This window comes from Heterocephalus glaber, unplaced genomic scaffold (assembly GCF_053883595.1).
Source record: "Heterocephalus glaber isolate CG9 unplaced genomic scaffold, H.glaber_assembly_v1.0 deba00001608, whole genome shotgun sequence".
In the NCBI taxonomy this organism is placed as follows: Eukaryota; Metazoa; Chordata; class Mammalia; order Rodentia; family Bathyergidae; genus Heterocephalus; species Heterocephalus glaber.
In genome coordinates this window covers 4,278,794-4,297,371 of record NW_028258379.1, presented here as the reverse complement: position 1 = coordinate 4,297,371, position 18,578 = coordinate 4,278,794, and positions in this window count along the sequence as shown.

Genomic DNA, 18,578 nt, shown 5'->3' with positions numbered 1-18,578 from the left:
AGGGTCCAAGTGTCTCGTCCATGACAGCTTCGGCTCAAAGCTCGCACCCCATTGTCTAAATCACGAACTTTGTTCTTTTTGTGGAGTTCCCCTGGATTTACCAATTTTCAAATCTAGAAAAACATGCTGTCACCTGATTTACAACATACAAGTGTGGAAAAGTCATGGAATTATAGCTATAGATATTTCTGCGGAAAGGGGAGAAATAACTTTATGTTGATATGACAAAATGCCTGAGAAAAATACTTTTAAAAGAAAAGCTTTATTTGGGCTCAGGGATTCACGTATTTCTGTCCATGGTTGTCTGGCTCCATGGCAGAAAGTGTGGTGGAGGAAAGCAGCTCCTTCATGGCAGCCAGGAAGCAGAGTGGCAGAGCATGGCTGGCAGGCTTCTTCCTTCTTTTATTTTGTTCCATCTAAGCCCCCATCCTAGTAGGTGGCACTGCCCACATTCATGGCGTGTCTCCCCCCCTCCATTTGCTATCCCATATGCCAATCATCTCTGGAAACACTCTCATAGGCATACTCAGAAGTGTGCTTTACTAGCCAGGTGTGGTGGCGTGCTCCTGTAATCCTAGCACTTGGGGGGTGCGCTGAAACAGGAGGATGGAAAAGACAGGCCCAGCCTGGGCAACTTAATGACTTAGTGAGACCCTGTCTCAAAAAACCATTTTTTTTTAAAGAACTGAAGATGTAGTTCAGTGCAAAGGTCTTGGGTTCAATCCCCAGTTCCACAAATATATTTCCTAAATTTTCTCAAGCCAATCAAGTTGACAATCAGGATTAACCATTCAGAGACAGAGGCCATTCTTTATAGCTTGACTTTCCATACCACAGAAGCCAACATGGTTGAGCTTTCTGCCATGTACTGCAAAAGCTTCCTCTCTCCAGATCCAGTAACTTGTTACTTACCTCTTCCTGAGCCTTCACCAGCCACACCCTCAGCACCTTCCTGCTGACCATGGCCATGTATTTGAGCCAATTTAATTTTTCTACTCCTCAAGATTCTCCCAGCCTCCATCCAGTTTCAAAGCCACTTTCACAGTTTAGGTGTTTGTTGCAATGGCACCCCACTTGTACACATCAAGATCTCCATCGATGGACCTTGGATAAGCCACTCACAAAGCTGAAAGCAGTGTTGACAGTTGATTCATTTTGATTCCCAATGTATTGAGGGAAAGTTTACCATTCTCCCAACAGTGTGTTAGGTGGAAGGAAACTATGTGGTGACAGTTATCTTTCTGGACAAGGCTGCTGTTGTCCTGAACTTGTTATCCCATCATCATGGACAGATTTATTTTCCCTGCACATTTATTTGACTTTTGGGGTTTGGTATCTCTAGTGAGTGAGTAGGACAAATTCCCAAAGCCATACCACTGGAGATAGATTCTGGGTTTCTGGGAAATGGTACCATCAAGGAGCACACAAGTGGGTGGAAGTGGCTTGAGGGCTTTTTGGGATGGGACACTGCGGGGTGGGTTTATGCTTTGTGACTCCCAACCCATCTGGAACTGTAGGGGACAGGGGAAGGGGACGTTACCAGAACCTCTGCAGTTAGTCCTGGTCTCCTGCGAGCCACGGCAGCACACGGCGAATTACAGGAAAGGTAGAAAAATGAGACCGAGAAGAAGCTGAGCTTTGGGTCTGATCAGTGCTGCTCTGGGCAGCAAAGACAAAAGCCCCCAGCTTACCACACCCTTCATTCAGTACATCGGGAGAAACAAATGTAACAGATGACTTGCAGAGAGTTCAATAGTTCACATTGGGATAAACAAGGTGTAACGGAAGGCTTGCAGAGAGTTCAGTACATCTCCGGCAAACAAGATGTTAATCAGTCCAAGAACAATGAGGAACTGAGCAGATGTTTGTTCTCCCAGGATGTTTCTTGTCCTGGAGAATCACAGCATCACTGGATCACTGAAGTCTCAGTTGTGACCGGAGGCCAAACTGGAGTTATTCTGTAGCTGGGCTGTAGGCAAGAGAACTAGGCCAACCAAATGATTTATCCCTAGAATTATGTAGCATTGCTCCCAACATGGAACCATGTGGACTACTCAGCAGCCCCTTGGACCACTGCCCCGTCTCCTCCAGCAGTCTGACCTTCAAGCAGGCCGAGGAGCCCTGTGATAACTGTCCCCTGGAGTGTTAGCCAGGGCACTGAAGCATACTGACACACGATAAAGAAGCTTCAGGCTTGCAAGCCCTCCCAGCAACCCCCTTCTTCTCCTAACAAACCAGGCTGTCCGCGGGTGCCTGTGGCCTTTGTCCACTCCTGGGGACACAGTCTAGAGAAGAGGTTGGGAATGCAGCCGGGGGCTTGCGGAGCTCAGGAGTGCTGCTTGGCATTCATGCCTGGTCCCCACTAATCTGGGATGTTTTGCTCTAACAGATACCAAAATGACAAATCCATAGACATTCAAGTTCCCTAAGGATCAAGCCTGTCTAACTGGGCATGTATCTCCGAGCTTCATTCAGCGCGATGTCATGAATGCCACAGGCATGAATGCACATCTCGGTTGACTCACTCTTCTGCATGGGAAATTGCTACTGCATGAGCAGCGTCCATCCTAGTAGATGTTTCCATTTCATTCAGGTCAATGTGTTCCTCAGTTCCAGCCACGATCCAGGATCCACTGGATATATCTCCACTGTGAATATATTCTCTTTAGAAAGATTCCTTTTTACTCCTTATTTATTAGAAGGACTCTTTCAGTCACAGGTAGCCCTTCCGTATATATATATATATATATATATATATATATATATATATATATATATGAAAGCGTTTGTCCCACTTTCTAATCAACTTAATTAAAAATGATCTCTTCTCCTTTTGGGGGTGAATAGGAAATAAGGACCCCGGGGATGGGATGATATGGGTAATCATTGTCTTAGTTGATAGGAGAAGGAGGTGGTCTTGGAGGGTCAGCCTAAGCAGAAAATGCCAATTCTTTGTGTGTGTGTGTGTGTGTGTGTGTGTGTGTGTGTGTGTGGACAGTAAGGATTGAACCCGCTGAGATAGACCTCCAGTTCTTTTCATTTTTTTTTTTTCTGGTACCAGGGATTGAACTCAGGACCTTGCGCTTGCTAAATTGCCAGCCTCAGTCCTTTTTCATATATTTATTTATATATTTATTTATTTATGTATTTATTTTTTAGATAGGGTCTCCTTAAGTTACTAATTTGGCCAGGCTGGGCTTTAGTTTGGGATCCTCCTGCCACTTACAGGTGTGTCCCAACATGTCAGTCATAAAATACCAATTCTTAAAGAAAAATTCAGAAAGACAATTTCCATGGACTCTTTTTTTTTTTTGTACCAGGGATCAAACCTGGGACCTTACACTTTCGAGACAGGCAGCAGCACCACTGAGCTAAATCTCCAGCCCCTCATGGACTCTTTAAGAGCAGGATCCTATTTAGGTAAAGTTGTGCCACATTATTTATTTCTGATCATCGATCCCAGGGTATGCCTTGTCCTGAGACAAAAGATAGGCTGGTTTAGCAGAGGCAAACTTACGGTTTCTTTGCCCCTCTCTGTCCTCTTTGTGAGCAGCTGGGCTCTCCTCTGATCTCTGAGAGTGCAGTTGCAGGTGTACTGAAGTGAATGATCTTGAGAGATCGTCCTGGTTATAGGATGTGTTTAGATCCAATGTCAAGTGGTCTCAGAAGACAAAGACAGAGGGAGACAGAAAGAGAGACACACAGAGAAGGTGATGTGAAGACGGAGGCACAAATTGGAGTTGTGAAGCTCCGACCAGGGGAGATCAGGGATGGCCAACAGCTATCAGAGGCTAAAAGAGAGGCACAGAATGAATTCTTTCTCATGGGCTCCAGAAGGAACTGACCCTGTGGTTAGACTTGTAGCTTTGCTGACATTAGACTTCTAGGCTTCAGAATTGTAACAATAAAATATGGTTGGTGGCAATTTGTTACAAGAGCTCTAGGAACCTTAGAAATAGGGCATGTGGCAGAGATGTTACTGTTTGGAGTACCATTTGATATAGTGGTATCATCTGAGTTCCCCTCAAGAGAAGAATTGGAGCCCGGGGGGATTATGGAGCTAGTGTAGTGAGTCCACAGTGGCAGAGGCCGAGTTAGGGGGGTGAAGGCTGCTTTGGCTCAGCAGCACCAGGCATTTGGGTGAAAGAGGGTCAGAGAAGTTTGCTTCTCCTGTGAGAGACCAGTCCTTGCTGTTTGGCTGGAAAAGTAACTTTTGCTGGGACACAATGTATTTGCACTTAGGTAAGTTTTGGAGAATGTGACCACAGCCTTTGGCAGTGGAGAGACTGAATTGGAATCGGAAATTGCCATTTTTCTTTCATTCAGAGGGTTGGAATTTAGACTTTCTCCTTTGGAGCCATCAGAGACCTGTGCATAGGAAAGTGTACATAACATCTGGTTTATGGAAATTGTAGGCTTTGCTAGATGCTAGTGAGAGCAGAACCTTGAGTCTCATTTCTCATGTAGTGAGAGGTGGAATTTCCTGGGGAGGACAGGACACCAGTTGGGAATGAGAGAGATTGCACATGGGGATGTACAGTAAAGATGTCCTGATCAATTACACTCTAAGAAAATAGAGGACAAGATGGCTGTAGCTCTGCCTAACGCACAGGCTCCAAGCACAAGGAGATTCCTGTGGATTGTTCTCTCCCAGGCCAGCAGTGCTGGTCAGAAAAGAGGTTCCCAGGTCCGTTCTAGGTATATTTGGATTAACAATCATTGGTCTAATGTCTTGGCAGAGTCCCTTCTAGTCCTGAGTTGCTACAACTTTATGAGACAGATGTTGGGAGTTGGAGTATTTGACATTTTATCAGCTTGGGCTCTCTCCAAATAGTGCCACATCCCGATCCCTGCAGAGAAAAATAATTAGAAATAGTTAATCCTAAGGAAGAAGAGGAAAAAATGGCTGCTCTTAATTCCTGGGCAGCCGTAATGGAGAACCTGTGGATTTTTCTACTTTCATCATCAGAGGTGATGGAGGAGCCAGAGGATCTGAGATACAGCTGGTGATGAGCTTGTAGATGTGTTGTAGATTTTGCTAGAACAACTTATGAAAGCAGAGGGGAGGAAGCCCAGACTCATGCCCATGGGACTCAGTACCAATGTCAGCTGTGCTTCTAATGTTCTTGGCATACATTTATTAGATTTTCAACACTCAACACTTGCACCTCCTTCCTATCCTTGGGAAAGTCCACAGAGCAGAGCTCATCTCCTACTCCTGTCCTGGGCTTCGAGTCACATCATCCCAGGGATGATGGTTCTCAAGGGAGCACCAGTGTGGCACGGAGGAGCCAGGCGTGGAGCAGGTCAGTGTCTGGGGTGGTGGCCCCAGTCCTGTTCGGTGCAGTGGTGGCCGGTTCTGTCCAGGGCCAACCAGGGTCACCCTGACCAGGTCAGTCTTGCTTTGCTGATTCCTGAGCCTATTCTTCAGTTTTCTCCCTTCATTTCTCCTAGTGCACCAAAGTTATTTTCTCTTGTTTGTACAACTGTATATTATAATTGAGGAGGGCGGTGGAGGGAAAGGGGATGAAAAAAGGAACTAAGATGTGTTGTGCTCAGGTACCAACTCGACACAAGGAATGTAAACATTATGTACTGCAATCATGGATTACAGTACATTTTTTAATTGCAATCATTTTTTAATAAAAAAATGAAAGTCATTGGAGTGCAAGGATGAAAAAATGGAAAGTAAAGGGATTGGAGGGATTGGATTACAGACTGTGGGGTCAGACAACAAACTTACAAACCCCTCCTGAACAGGGGGTGAAAGACTCAGCTTAAAAAAAATTGTAGCATATATTCAGGGTTCACTGCAGAGTGGTTTGTGATAGCAAATTGGAGCCACCAGAGCAATAGGGTACTGATAGAATCTATGCTATTGTATCATATTAAGTTATAGGCTTAATATTAATTTAAGTAATACCTTGATGTTTAAAAAATTTCCTAAGTGTTAAATTCTTTTCTTTTCTTTTTTTTTTTTTTTCAGACAGTCTCACTCTGGCATTGAACTCACTATGTAGCCCAGACTGGCCTCCAACTCACAGAAATCTTTCTGCCTCAGCCTTCCAAGTGCTGGAATTACAGGTGTGCACCACCAGCTCTAAGTGTTAATTTCTACTATAGTACATATTGATGGATAGGAAACCCTTGGGGACCGTCAAATAATTTTTTTTACTGTATATGATACATTTTATTTATTTTTTATATTCTTAATTTTATTGGTACATTTTAGGTACACAATATAATGACGTTCATCATTGGGAATTTGCACCTTTACATACTCTATCTTGGTTCTTATTTTTTCCTCCTTCCCCTGCCTTCCCTTCAACCCCTCCATCCCTCCCTATTTACAAAGACTTTGTTTCCATTTTTCCATTTTCTCATATTAATTCCATACCCTTCTTTCTTTTCCCCTACCCCTCCCACTTCCCCTTTGCCCCTTTTCTTCCTATTTCACATTACCTATTATACATTTTAGTCCTTATTTACACTAGAGAAACTATTCAGTATTTACACATGTGTGTCCTATTTATTTCACTTAAGAGTATTGCCTCAATGTGCATCCATTTAGCTATAAATGTCTCTAATTTCTCATTTTTTATGGCTGAGTAGTATTCTATTTTATAAAAAAACCCACATTTTCTTTCTCCAGTCTCCAGCTGATGGACATTTGGGCTGTTTCCAAGTTTTAGCTATCACAAACTGTGCTGCTATGAACATGGGCACACATATACCACTGTGGTATGATTCTTTTAATTCTTTGGGGAAGATCCCCAGCAGGGGAATAGCTGGGTCAAATGGGACTTCCAGTCCTAGTTCTCTGAGGTATCTCCATACTGATTTCCACAGTGGTTGCACCAGTCTACACTCCCACCAGCAGTGGAGCAGGGTTCCCCCACCCCCACCCCAGCATTTGTTATTGGTTGATTTCTTAATAGCAGCCATTCTTTCTGGAGTGAGGTGGAATCTCAGTGTCGTTTTCTTCTTCTTCTTCTTTTTTTTTTTTGCTCAAATTCTTTTATTGGTACATTTTAGGTGTACAATACATTTACATTTATCATTGGGTGCTTGTACCTGTACATGATGCATCTTGGTTCTTATTTTTTCCCCATTACCTGTGCACTCTTCACCCCCTCCACTCTTCCCTATTCACATCGACTTTGTTTCCATTTTTTTTCTTTTCTCATAATTTTCATTTGCATCTCTTGAATGACCAGTGATGTTGAATATTTTTCATATGTTTATTTGCTATTTCTACTTCTTTGTCTGAGAAATGTCTGTTCATTTCAGATGCCCATTTTTGGATTGGATCTTTAAATTTGAGGGGTCTGATTTTTTAAAGTTCTTTCTATATTCTACATAGTAGACCTTTGTCTGAGGAACAGCTGGTGAAAATTTTTTCCCATGTTGTGAGTTGTCTCTTCACACTGTTGGTGGTTTCTCTTGCTGTGCAGAAGCTTTTTAATAAGAAGAGATCCCACTTTTTGATTGTGCTAGTTCACATGCAACTGAGGTTTTGCTCATAAAATCTTTTCCTACACCAATATCTTCCAGAGTTTTACCTAACCTCTCATCCAGCCAGTTTAGTGTTTCTATTTTAATATTTAGATCTTTAATCCACTTTGATTTTAGTTTAGTGCATGGTGAGAGATATGGGTCTAGCTTTAATCTTTAGCAAGTTGAAACCAAATTTTTTCATACCATTTATTAAAGAGGCTATCTTTCTTCCAGTGAAGGTGTTTGGCTCCCTTGTCGAAGATGAGGTGGCTAACTGTGTCTGGAGTTGTTTCAGCATCTTCTAATCTGTTCCACTGGTCCTCAGGTCTATTTCTTTGCCAGTATCATGCTGTTTTTATCACAGTAGCTTTGTAGTATAGTTTCAAGTTGGGGATTGTGATACCCCCTGCCATGTCTCTGTTACCTAGAATTGCTTTTGCTATTCTGGGTCTCTTCTTGTTCCAAATGAATTTTTGGATTGTTTTCTCAAGGTCCATGAAGTATGCTGCTGGGATTTCAATTGGGATTGCATTGAATCTATATAGCAGCTTTGGAAGTATGGGCATTTTCACTATGTTGATCTTTCCTATCCAGGAGCAAGGGATGTCTTTCCATTTTCTGCTATCATCTTCAATCTGTCCTTTCAGAGTGCTATAGTTTTCAGAGTAGAGGTCTTTGACTTCTATTGTTAGGTTGATTCCTAGGTATTTCAATTTTTTGGATGCTATTGTGAAAGGAATTATTTGCCCTATTTCTCTCTCAGTGAGTCTGTCATTGGTGTAGAGGAAAGCTATTGACTTTTGTGTGTTGACCTTGTATCCAGCCACTTTACTGAATTTGGTTATTAAGTCTAGAAGACTTTTGGTGGAGTTCTTGGGGTCTTCTATATAGAGTATCATGTCATCTGCAAATAATGACAGTTTAACTTCTTCCTTTCCTATCTTTATTCCTTTTATTTCTTTCTGTTGTCTAATTGCTGTGGCTAATGTTTCCAGAACTATATTGAACAGGAGTAGTGATAGTGGATATCCTTGTCTTGTTCCTGATTTTAGTGTGAAGGATTTCAGTTTTTGACCATTTAGTATGATATTGGCTGTTAGTTTTTCAATGATGGCTTTTAGCAGATTGAGGTAGAATCCATCTATTCCAATTTTTGTAGGGTTTTTATCATGAATGCATGTTGGATTTTGTTGAATGCTTTTTCTGCATCAATGGAGATGATCATACGGTTTTTGTCCTTGGCTCTATTAATATAGTGTATTACATTTATTGATTTATGTATATTGAACCATCCCTGCATCCCTGGGATGAATCCCACTTGATCAGGGTGTATGATCTTCTTGATGATCTTCTGCATTTGGTTTGCCAGTATCTTATGAAGGATTTTTGCATCTATGTTCATTAGTGAGATTGGCCTATAGTTCTCCTTTTCGTTTGGGTCTTTCTCTGCTTTGGGGATCAAGGTGATGCTTGCTTCCAGGAATGAATTTGGGAGTAATACCTCCCTTTTAATTTCTTTTTTTTAAATTTTATTTTATTGGTACATTTTAGGTATACAATATAATGACATTCATCATTGAAAATTTGCACCTTTACATAATCTCTCTTGGTTCTTATTTTTTCCCCCTTCCCCTGCCCTCCCTTTCAATTTCATTGAAGAGTTTAAACAGTAGTGACAGTAGTCCCTCTCTAAATGTCTTGTAGAATTCAGCAGTGAAGCCATTAGGACCCGGGCTTTTCTTTGTTGGTAAGTTTTTAATTACATTTTCAATTTCATTGATTGATATTGAGTTGTTTAGAATTTTTAGGTGTTCTTGGTTCAACTTTAGTAACTCATACTTATCTAGGAATCTGTCCATTTCTTATGTGTTTTCCATCTTATTGGCATATAGGTTCTTGAAGTAGGTATTGATGATCCCCTGGATTTCTGCTGGGTCCCGTTTCATTCCTAATTGCATGGATTTGGGCCTTTTTTTTCCTTGTTTTGAAAAGGTTGGCTTAGGATTTGTGAATTTTGTTTATTCTTTCGAGGAACCAACTCTTTGCTTCATTGATTTTTTGTATTTTTCTCTTAGTCTCCATTGTGTTGATTTCTGCCCTGATCTTTATAATTTCCTCCCTTGTATGAGCTTTGGTTTTGTCTTGCTCTTCTTTTTCTAGAAGGTTGAGGTTCAGCATCAGGTTGTTTAATTGAGCTCGCTCTGTTTTCCTAATATGAGTATTCACTGCTATGAATTTTGTTGTAAAACCGCTTTCATTGTGTCCCATAGATTCTGATATGTTGTATTGTCATTGTCATTTAATTGTAGAAACTGTCTGGTTTCTTTCTTAATTTCCTCTGTGACCCATTGGTTGTTCAGAAGTGTGTTGTTCAATTTCCATGTGTTTATGAAATTTTTCCAGTTTCTTTTGCTATGGATCTCCAATTTCATCACACTATGGTCTGATAATGTGCAGGGGATAACTTCAATTCCTTTGCACTTACTTAAACATGTTCTATGTGTGAGTATGTGGTCTATTTTGGAGAATGACCCATGTGCAGCTGAGAAGAATGTGTATTCTGATTTTGTGGGGTGGAAGACTCTACAAACATCTATTAAGTTCATTTGTTCAAGAGTTTGATTGAGTTCTAGTATTTCGTTTTTTATTTTTAGTCTAGTTGATCTATCTATTTGTGACACTTGGGTGTTGAGGTCCCCCACTACAATTGTATAAGTGCTTATGTCATTTTCCATGTCTGTTAGTATTTGTTTTATATAATTGGGTGCACTAGCATTTGGTGCATATATATTTATGATTGTCATCTCTTCCTCTTGGATTGTTCCCTTTACATGGATGTAGTGTCCTTCTTTGTATCTCTTAATCAGTGTGGGTTGAAATCTACTGGATCTGAAAAGAGGATAGCTACTCCTGCTTTTATTATTGGTTCCTGTCACATGGAGTATTGTTTTCCACCCTTTAACTTTCAGTCTGAGTTTCTTTTTGAAGAAGTATGTTTCTTGTATGCATCATATTGTTGGATCTTGCTTCTTGACTCATTCTGCCAGTCTGTTTCTTTTCACTGGTGAATTGAGACCATTGACATTGATGGTTATAACTGATATGTATTGAATTATCCTTGTCATGACTTTTTCTTTTTGTTGGATTCTTCCCCTTTGCATTTAATTTCTTGTCATGCCTGATAGATTCATTTTGCTGTGCTTTCTGGGGTTGTGATCCCTGTTTTTTCCTAGGATATTGTCTAAAATTTTTTGGATTGCTGATTTGGTATTCATGAAGTTCCTGAGGTGCTCTTTGTCATGAAAGTATCTTATTTCTCCATCAATTTTGAAAGATAGTTTTGCAGGATATATCAATCTGGGTTGGAGGTTGTTTTCTCTTAGGGCTTGAAATACATCACTCCAAGCTCTTTTTGCCATGTGGGTTTGTGCTGAGAAGTCTGCTGTGATTCTGATGGGCTTTCCTTTGTATGTGATTCATTTCTTTTCTCCAACTGCTTGTAGAATTTTGTTCTTTCATTGGGTTTCTGGAATCTTAATTATTATATGCCAAGTTGGAGATTTAGCTCAGTGATTCTGGCTCCTGCCTTGCAAGTGCAAGGATCTGAGTTTGATCACTGGTACCTAAAAAAATCCCCCATAAAACAAACAAACAAAAACCTTGCAGTTAACTATTATATGCCTATGTGTAGGTTTTTTTTGATCATGGCTAGTTGGGGTCCTGTATGCCTCACTTATTTGTATGTCAAGCTCTTTTCTCCTGCTTGGGAAGTTTTCTGCCATTACTTCTGTGAACAGGTTTTTTTTATGTCATCTGCACTTTCTCCTGTTCCTTCATTGACTCTGATTAGTTTTATGTTATTCTTCTTTGCATCATCTAGAAGCCCTTGGATTGATTTCTCATGGTCCCTTACTATTTTTGAGAAATTTTTCTTTTCCTGGCCACTAATTGCAATCCTATCTTCTATATCTGAAATTCTATCCCTCACACTCACTCATTCTGCTGTGTAAACTTTCAATGTTGTTTTTAATCTGGAAATCTGTGTGCATCTGTTTTATGGATTCCACTTGTTTCCTATGTTGGGATTCCATTATGTTCCTCAGCTCCTCTATTTTTTTTAATCTGTGTCTGCTCTAGATTTATTAATCATGCCCTGCACTATGGACACAATCTCTGTTGTTATCTTAGAAATTATTTCTGATTTCATTTTTTCCAGATCCTCCTTTGTTGCCAGTTCAGGGAGTCCAGGTGGTTGAATATCAGGTTGTTCCATCTTGTTTCCCTTTGGGGTTGTCTTAGGTGATCTGGAAGTCTGGTTATGAGACTTATTTATATGTCTTCTCATTTCAACAGATGCAGCCTTCTGTGCCTTTGTTGAGGAAACTTTTTGCTCACCCAGTGATCTTTAATTCTCATCAAGCCACTGAGCAATCTTTTCTCTGCTGCTCACCAGTGTACTAATTCCTGGGTTCAGAATGGTTGTCTTCTGGATTCCTGAGCTGACCTGTTGCCTGGGTGGGCTTCTGGCTGGGGCCTGTGTACACTTCCAATGGTATCTAGGCATGACTCTGGCTAGGGTCTGCCCTCTTATGTAGCTGTTGTGTGGGATGGCCTTTGGCTGGGGCCTGTGCACCCCAGAATCTGGTATCTGAGCAGGCTTCTGGCTAGGGTCTCCACACACTTTCTGATGGTATGGGGCAGGCCTCTGGCTGATGCTTGTGCACCTTTACAGCTGTTTTCTGAGCAGTCCTTTGGTTTGGGCTTATGTGCCTGAGCCACTGGTGTCTGGGCAGGGCCCTGGCAGGGGTCTGCCTGCACCTGCACAGCTCTGGTCCACATCTCTGCTCACTGGAATCTCAACCCTCAGTAATTTTTAAGACAATAAATGGTTAGGGGGCCAAAGAGTTTGAAAAATGAGTTGTCTTACCAAAGCTGATGTCCCTTCATGTGCCCCTCAGTATTATTCTTGTGCTCAATGATTTCATTGATAAAGTCTTTAATTTCAAGATTCTCAGTTGAAGTGAAGCACAAACTGATATTTAAATAGGAAGAGGATGACTGAGACATTTAAAATGTTGACTATCACTCTCGGTATTTTATTCTCCTTTCCTGTAAAATGTGAGTTCTGTCATCACACATATGAGGTATTGCTGAGCTTAGACAACATATTTGAAATGCATGGCATGATTTTACTTGTCTCTCATGGCTTTGATTATAATTTTTCAAACAGATCTTGTCAGGTAAAAGGCCAAAGACCAAGACGAGACCAGGCCACAACAAGCCTTTATTAGGGGAACAGATCTGCCAGGCTGTCTCTGAACAAAGGAGAGACAAAAGCAATATGGCCAGGGCAGGGAGAATCTTTTATAGAGACTCGGGTGGGGTTTGTAGGAACTGAGGCGGGGTTGAGTGAGGTAGTGACTAGGGAATGGAGGAGCCGGTGATGTCACTAGGTGGTAGGAGGTGAGCGAGTATTATGTTAATCTCTGCTCCTAAACTTCTTGTTGGTCCCCATCTGGAACACGCATCTGCCCCTTGCCGTTTTTTACACTGCATTCATTTCATATCACTGAACTTCAAGAAGAAACATGAGGCCCAGCTGCAATATTTAATCATACTTTCTACAGAGATCAAGTGGAGACCATGCTTGTTACATCATATCTTAGTGAAGGACAAAGTGGGGGGCTTTATCGGGGCTCAGAACCAGGAGTACTGTGATTCTCCTAAATAACTTAATTTCCTGAATATCATCAATCATCTACATCTATTTTATCTATCATCTATCATCTGTCATCTGTCACCTATCTATCTCCTTATGGATATTTAAATCCTCACTAGAACTTTGCTTTGGATAAAAGGAAAGTTGGAGATAAACTTGTGCTTTACTGTAGCATAAAAACAGATGTCAGCTGTAGTTTGGCAACACATGGCTGGCTCAGGAAAGAGCAGGAGCGTTCTGTAGCAGTAAGAGCCATGTGGTGGAAGCCTGGCCCCACAGCCTGCTCCCCACTCTGCCCATGTTGTTTCTTGCTTTCAGGTTACTCTCTTCCCCTGGCTAACAGTAGACAATTGTGCATATTCAAGCCTCATTCATTGCAATCTCCATGCATCTTTGTCCTCAGATCTTAGAAGTGCTGGATGACATGGTTCATGCCAGGGGAGTGGTGAAGCCCTGTGGAAGAAAAGGAAGTGTGAACTTCCCTTCTCCCAGTCTCAGGTTCTCCCAGCAGGAAACTTCAGAGGCAGCTTCCCCATCCCGCTGTGGTATTTGACTCAAGAGCTCTCCCAAGAGAATGACCATGTGTCAAGGGGCCAAGAAGTCTGCTACTACCCTGGAAAGATTTCCCTGGGAAATCTTTGGGGAGTTCCTTTGAAGATATTTTTTGTCCAGACCTGAACCGCATCTCTAACCGTGGGTCCTGATTCATGTGAGCTAGTCAGAAGATTCCATCCTGCTTGTCTGTGATTGGTTCAGGGATGGATACATAAACTAAGATGTGCCCAATCAGATTGCAGGGGGTCACTTGCTGCATGCTTGGGAGAGAATCTTATTCTCTTTCAATGGACCTGAAAGAGAAAGCATGTTGTTCCAGGTGGTACTTCAGGCATCTTATGACCATGAGGGCAGCTTCCATATGAGGACAAGGCTCTTACGCTAAAAAGGGAAGAACAGAGAGAGTCTCAGAGAAGAAAAACCAAATCCCTGCTTTTTCCCAATCCACTCTACCTCTGAGATTTTGCTATGTGAGAAGATAAACTTCCTTATTGTTTATATGAGTCAGACTTTCTGTAGCTTCAACAGCATATTTAGCCGGGCACTGTCTTAGGTACTGGGTATGTCAAAGTGTCCATCTTCATGAAAACAATACATGTGTAAATACGTAATATGATCTCTGGTAATAAAGAAGCATGAGCTGTAGAAAGCAGGTGGATATGACTTGTGTGGAAGGCACGCTGTTGGAGGCTATATGCTTAGGCACATGAATAAAGGGCAAAGTGAGCCATTGCAGCATTTCAGGAAAAGCTGCCCATGCAGTGGCACTGGTAAATTCAAAGGTCCCAAGGCAGGAATATGCTTGGTGTGTTTTTGGGTACAGCTCAGGCAGTGAGAAGGAGGCGGTGATGATGTATTTGGTCTTTGGCAGCTGGAGTAGGAACTAGGAACTGTCTCTGTGATGGGAAAGTGCTGGAGAATACTGAGAAGAGGAGTTATTTGCAGGCCAGGGCATTGAAAAGAGAACAGAGATAAAGTAATTTGAGGGTGAAATCTGGGAAGAACAGGGCAGCCTCTGATAGCAGCATGTGCTTTGCTTTGAGCCTTCGAATGCTTGATTACATCCATTTAGTCTCAAAAGACTCATCAGGCCAACTACTGTTGCTGAATTTTTATAGTTTTGAATAATCAAAACTCAGTGTAACCACATGCACACAGATATGTACACGGCATTGACAAAGTGCCTGTTTTCCCTCTTTAGCTAAGAACTTGAACATTATGTTAAATCAGGAGTGGCTGTTGCATGTATGTCATCATCATGTGCTTCTGCGGCCCCCTCTGGAGGACACTGCATGTTTTGTCTCTTGGTGTGAACACAGACTAATATAAGCCAGCTTCCTGCTATGGAATCATCCTTGCATTTTTGGAAAAAACTCAATTTGGCCACAGTCTACTATTTGTTTAACATATTGCTCAATTCAATTTGCTAATATTGTATTAAGTCTTTTAACGTCAGTCCTCATGAAGGAAATACAATTATGGCTTTCTTTTCTGGTACTTTCTAGTTTTAGTATTAGTGCCTATGTAAAAAGAATTGGGATGCTTTTTTCTCTGGGATTGCTTAGTGTCATACTTTTCTTTCCCTGAAGGCTTGACATAATTTAATTTTTGTGGTTAACACAATCTACTCACCTCAAAAAAACCAACTATCATTTTTCATATGACTTCCCAGGCTTTGTCCATAGGGTTACATAATTGTTAAACAGATGTAGTTATACCATTTATTATATATAATTTTGCATTCTGATTTCCCTCTTAAGTTTATCCCAAATGCTCTTCCATGTGCTACTGTTCTTATAATTTTAATTGACAAATACTAGTCCACTGGGTGGATAGACCCTAATTTAATAGTTTCTTGTTTTTGCCGGAGTAGGATATTCCTCTTGCTATTTTTGCAAAATTATGTTGCAATAAGTGTGTTTTGCATAATTGGTATTCTCATTTTAGATTTAGTTCTCCTGGGATAAACTGCCAGGAAAAGGAAGGTAGAAAACTTTCTATGACTTGTGAGACCCATGGGAAAAATATTTTCTAAAAGATTTGTGCCAATTGATAAGCCCTGTAGAATTGGGTACATTGCTTGCATAAATCTTTATCAGAATTGGGTGATTTTATATAAATATTTTGTTGTTGTTGCTGTTGTTTCTTTCTGTAAAATGTATCCATAGAGTCCAGTCCCAGTAATGGAGTAAGGAGTGGAGAGCTTTCCAAACGCTGACTGAGAGTATAAGCTGATTTAGGCATTCTCATTTCTCAGCAGTCAGAAGAGTCCTGAGCTCTGAGGAAGACTTCACCTCAACTCCTGGCTTTGTTGTGTGACTGTAGGCAGAACTCAGGCTCCGTCGCCTTCTGGTTTTGACTTGCTTTCTAGCTAATGTTGACTGGGCTCTGTAATCCTCATCTGCATTTGCTCCTAGCTAATTCCCCCACAGACATGATGGTGGGGACAGGACATCTCTAGGCAGCGGAGCAGCCTCCTGCTCTGGGATCCTCCTTTCAAAAGCCAAATGCCTTCCTGCTTCCCTTCCTCTCCAACTCTCCAATTTTGTGACTGTAAACACGAATTGCAATCTTCTGCACAGCTAGTTTATGGGAGGGAGAAAATTCTTGGCTCTTTGACACTGAACTTGTGGTTCTCGCCTAGTTAATCTGTAAAAAAACCAAAACATCACTTGCTGCTTTAGCAGAGAAGACCTCTTATTTTTGTGAAATCCAAGTACTTTGTAGCCATGACAAGTTTCCAGTGTTGGTAAACTGCCCAGGGAGGGCTCTGCTCACAAAGCGTCACCTAGAACAGAGAGGGACTGACTCTCCCGTCACTGGGGATGGCCCACAGGTGGCACCTGGGAGGAGGCTGAGCTCCCTGCTCTGCCAGGGGCCCAGAGGAGGATTAACCTGAGGGCAGAAAGCAGTCAAGACCATTTCTATGGCTCTAAGGTTTAGTTCAAAAGTGAACCAAGGCAATTCAGAAATTTAAAATACTTCTTTTTTCATGGTAGAGACAGGATGCAAATGGTTGAGTTTGCTCTTTAGAAACCATATTTTGATGTTTGAAAATACATGTTTTAAAATTTTTGATGAACACATCATAATTGTACATATTTATGGGATCTGGTGTGACATTTCAGTACATACATGGAATGTTTAATGATCGGGTAGTTGGCATATCTGTCACCTCAGATATCTTTCATTTCTTTGTTTTGAGGGCATTCAAAATCATCTTTCTAGCTAACTTAAAATATACAATTAATTCTTGTCTACCTTAGCTCTTCTACTGTCCCATAGGGCACTGGAAGTTATTCCTCCTATCCAGCTGCACACTGTCCTCTGTCCATCTCTTCTCTCCAATTACCTTCTCAGGCTCTAGTAAACACAGATTTCTGCTTAGTTGAGTAAAGAGAAAGAGGGGGCAGGGAAAGGAGGTGTGAATTAGGTCAACGCTGTTACTTTCTTGAATTAGAACCATGTCGGGCTTACTGTTTTTCTGCCTCCTCAAACCATAGAATATACAACCATTGTTTAATCAATACTTTTTTTTTTTGTGCCAGGGATCAAACTCGGGTCCTTGCGTTGCGCAGCAGGCAGCGAAACCACTGAGCTAAATCCCCGGCCCCTCATCAATACTTATTAAACAAATAAATATTCTTAGTTGTATACCGAAGGATACTAAACTAGGCAAGATTTGGCCCCTAACTTCCTGTCAGCTTTGTCTGATGCAGGGGAAAATGCATGGACTTGAAAATGATGGTTGTCAGGTCCAGGAGCTGTGGGCGACCCAAGGCAGTAAATACTTGGGCCAGCACTAGCTGGGTGTCCAGCCGTCGGGCTCCTCATCAACTTCTTGTCCTTTTCCTCATGGCACATCTTTCTTGGGAGACCTTGTTCAACCCCAAGGATGTCCTTTCCACCTTCTAGGTTGCATCTTCTGTCTTGCTCTGACCCCTTCCTGGGTACAGATCAGCGAGTAGATGTCGCTGCTCGAATTGTCTGGCAGAAACTGCAAAGCCAGCACGAAGTGAACTCGCCTGTCTCTAAACCTGTTGCCCCCAACCCCTCTGCTGCACAGTGGGGTGACCATGTACCTAGCCTGCAAAGCCAGATGAGCCACCCAAGGTTCCTCTTCTCCCTTCGTCCTTCATCACTAGATCCTGTTAGGTCAGCCTTTCAGAAAGATTTCAGTTCCTCTCCCCTCTCCTCCACATTTCTGTCGTGCGAGTCCACACTCTCAGGATCTCTCCCTTCGGTTAACTGGATGTCTGATGTCTGCTCATGGGGTCTCTTTTGCCAGTTTCACCATCTAACACCAACCACACACGCATTTCAGTCCTCTGGGTGGAGAGATCTGGTTAAAACTCCTACTTGATGATCTGACTGTAGCACTCCTCTGAGTGAAATTCTGCCCTGTGCTGCCAGGAGATCCCTTACTCCCCTTGCATGCGCCCTCCCTTTCCCATCACTTTTCTCTTTGTCAGCAGCACTTTAACTTTCCCGACCCTTGGAGTTTTTGCTCACTTCTGAGCCTTCTAACATGCTTTGGCCAGAATGTAGTTGTTCATTCCTAGCCTTCACTTGCTCAGAAAACACTTTATCCCAGAAAGTCTTCCCACTTTCTATGCCCTAGTCTTCCCTAGGCGGGGTTAGGTGCCCCTCGCAAGCCATCTTCCTGTGCATACCTCTGCCACGGCATTTATCTCTGTTGTCATTGGTGGTTTATTTGCCAGTCTGTTCCTCTAGACCAGTGATGGCGAACCTTTTAGAGACTGAGAGCCCAAACTGCAATCCCAAACCCACTTATTCATCGCAAAGT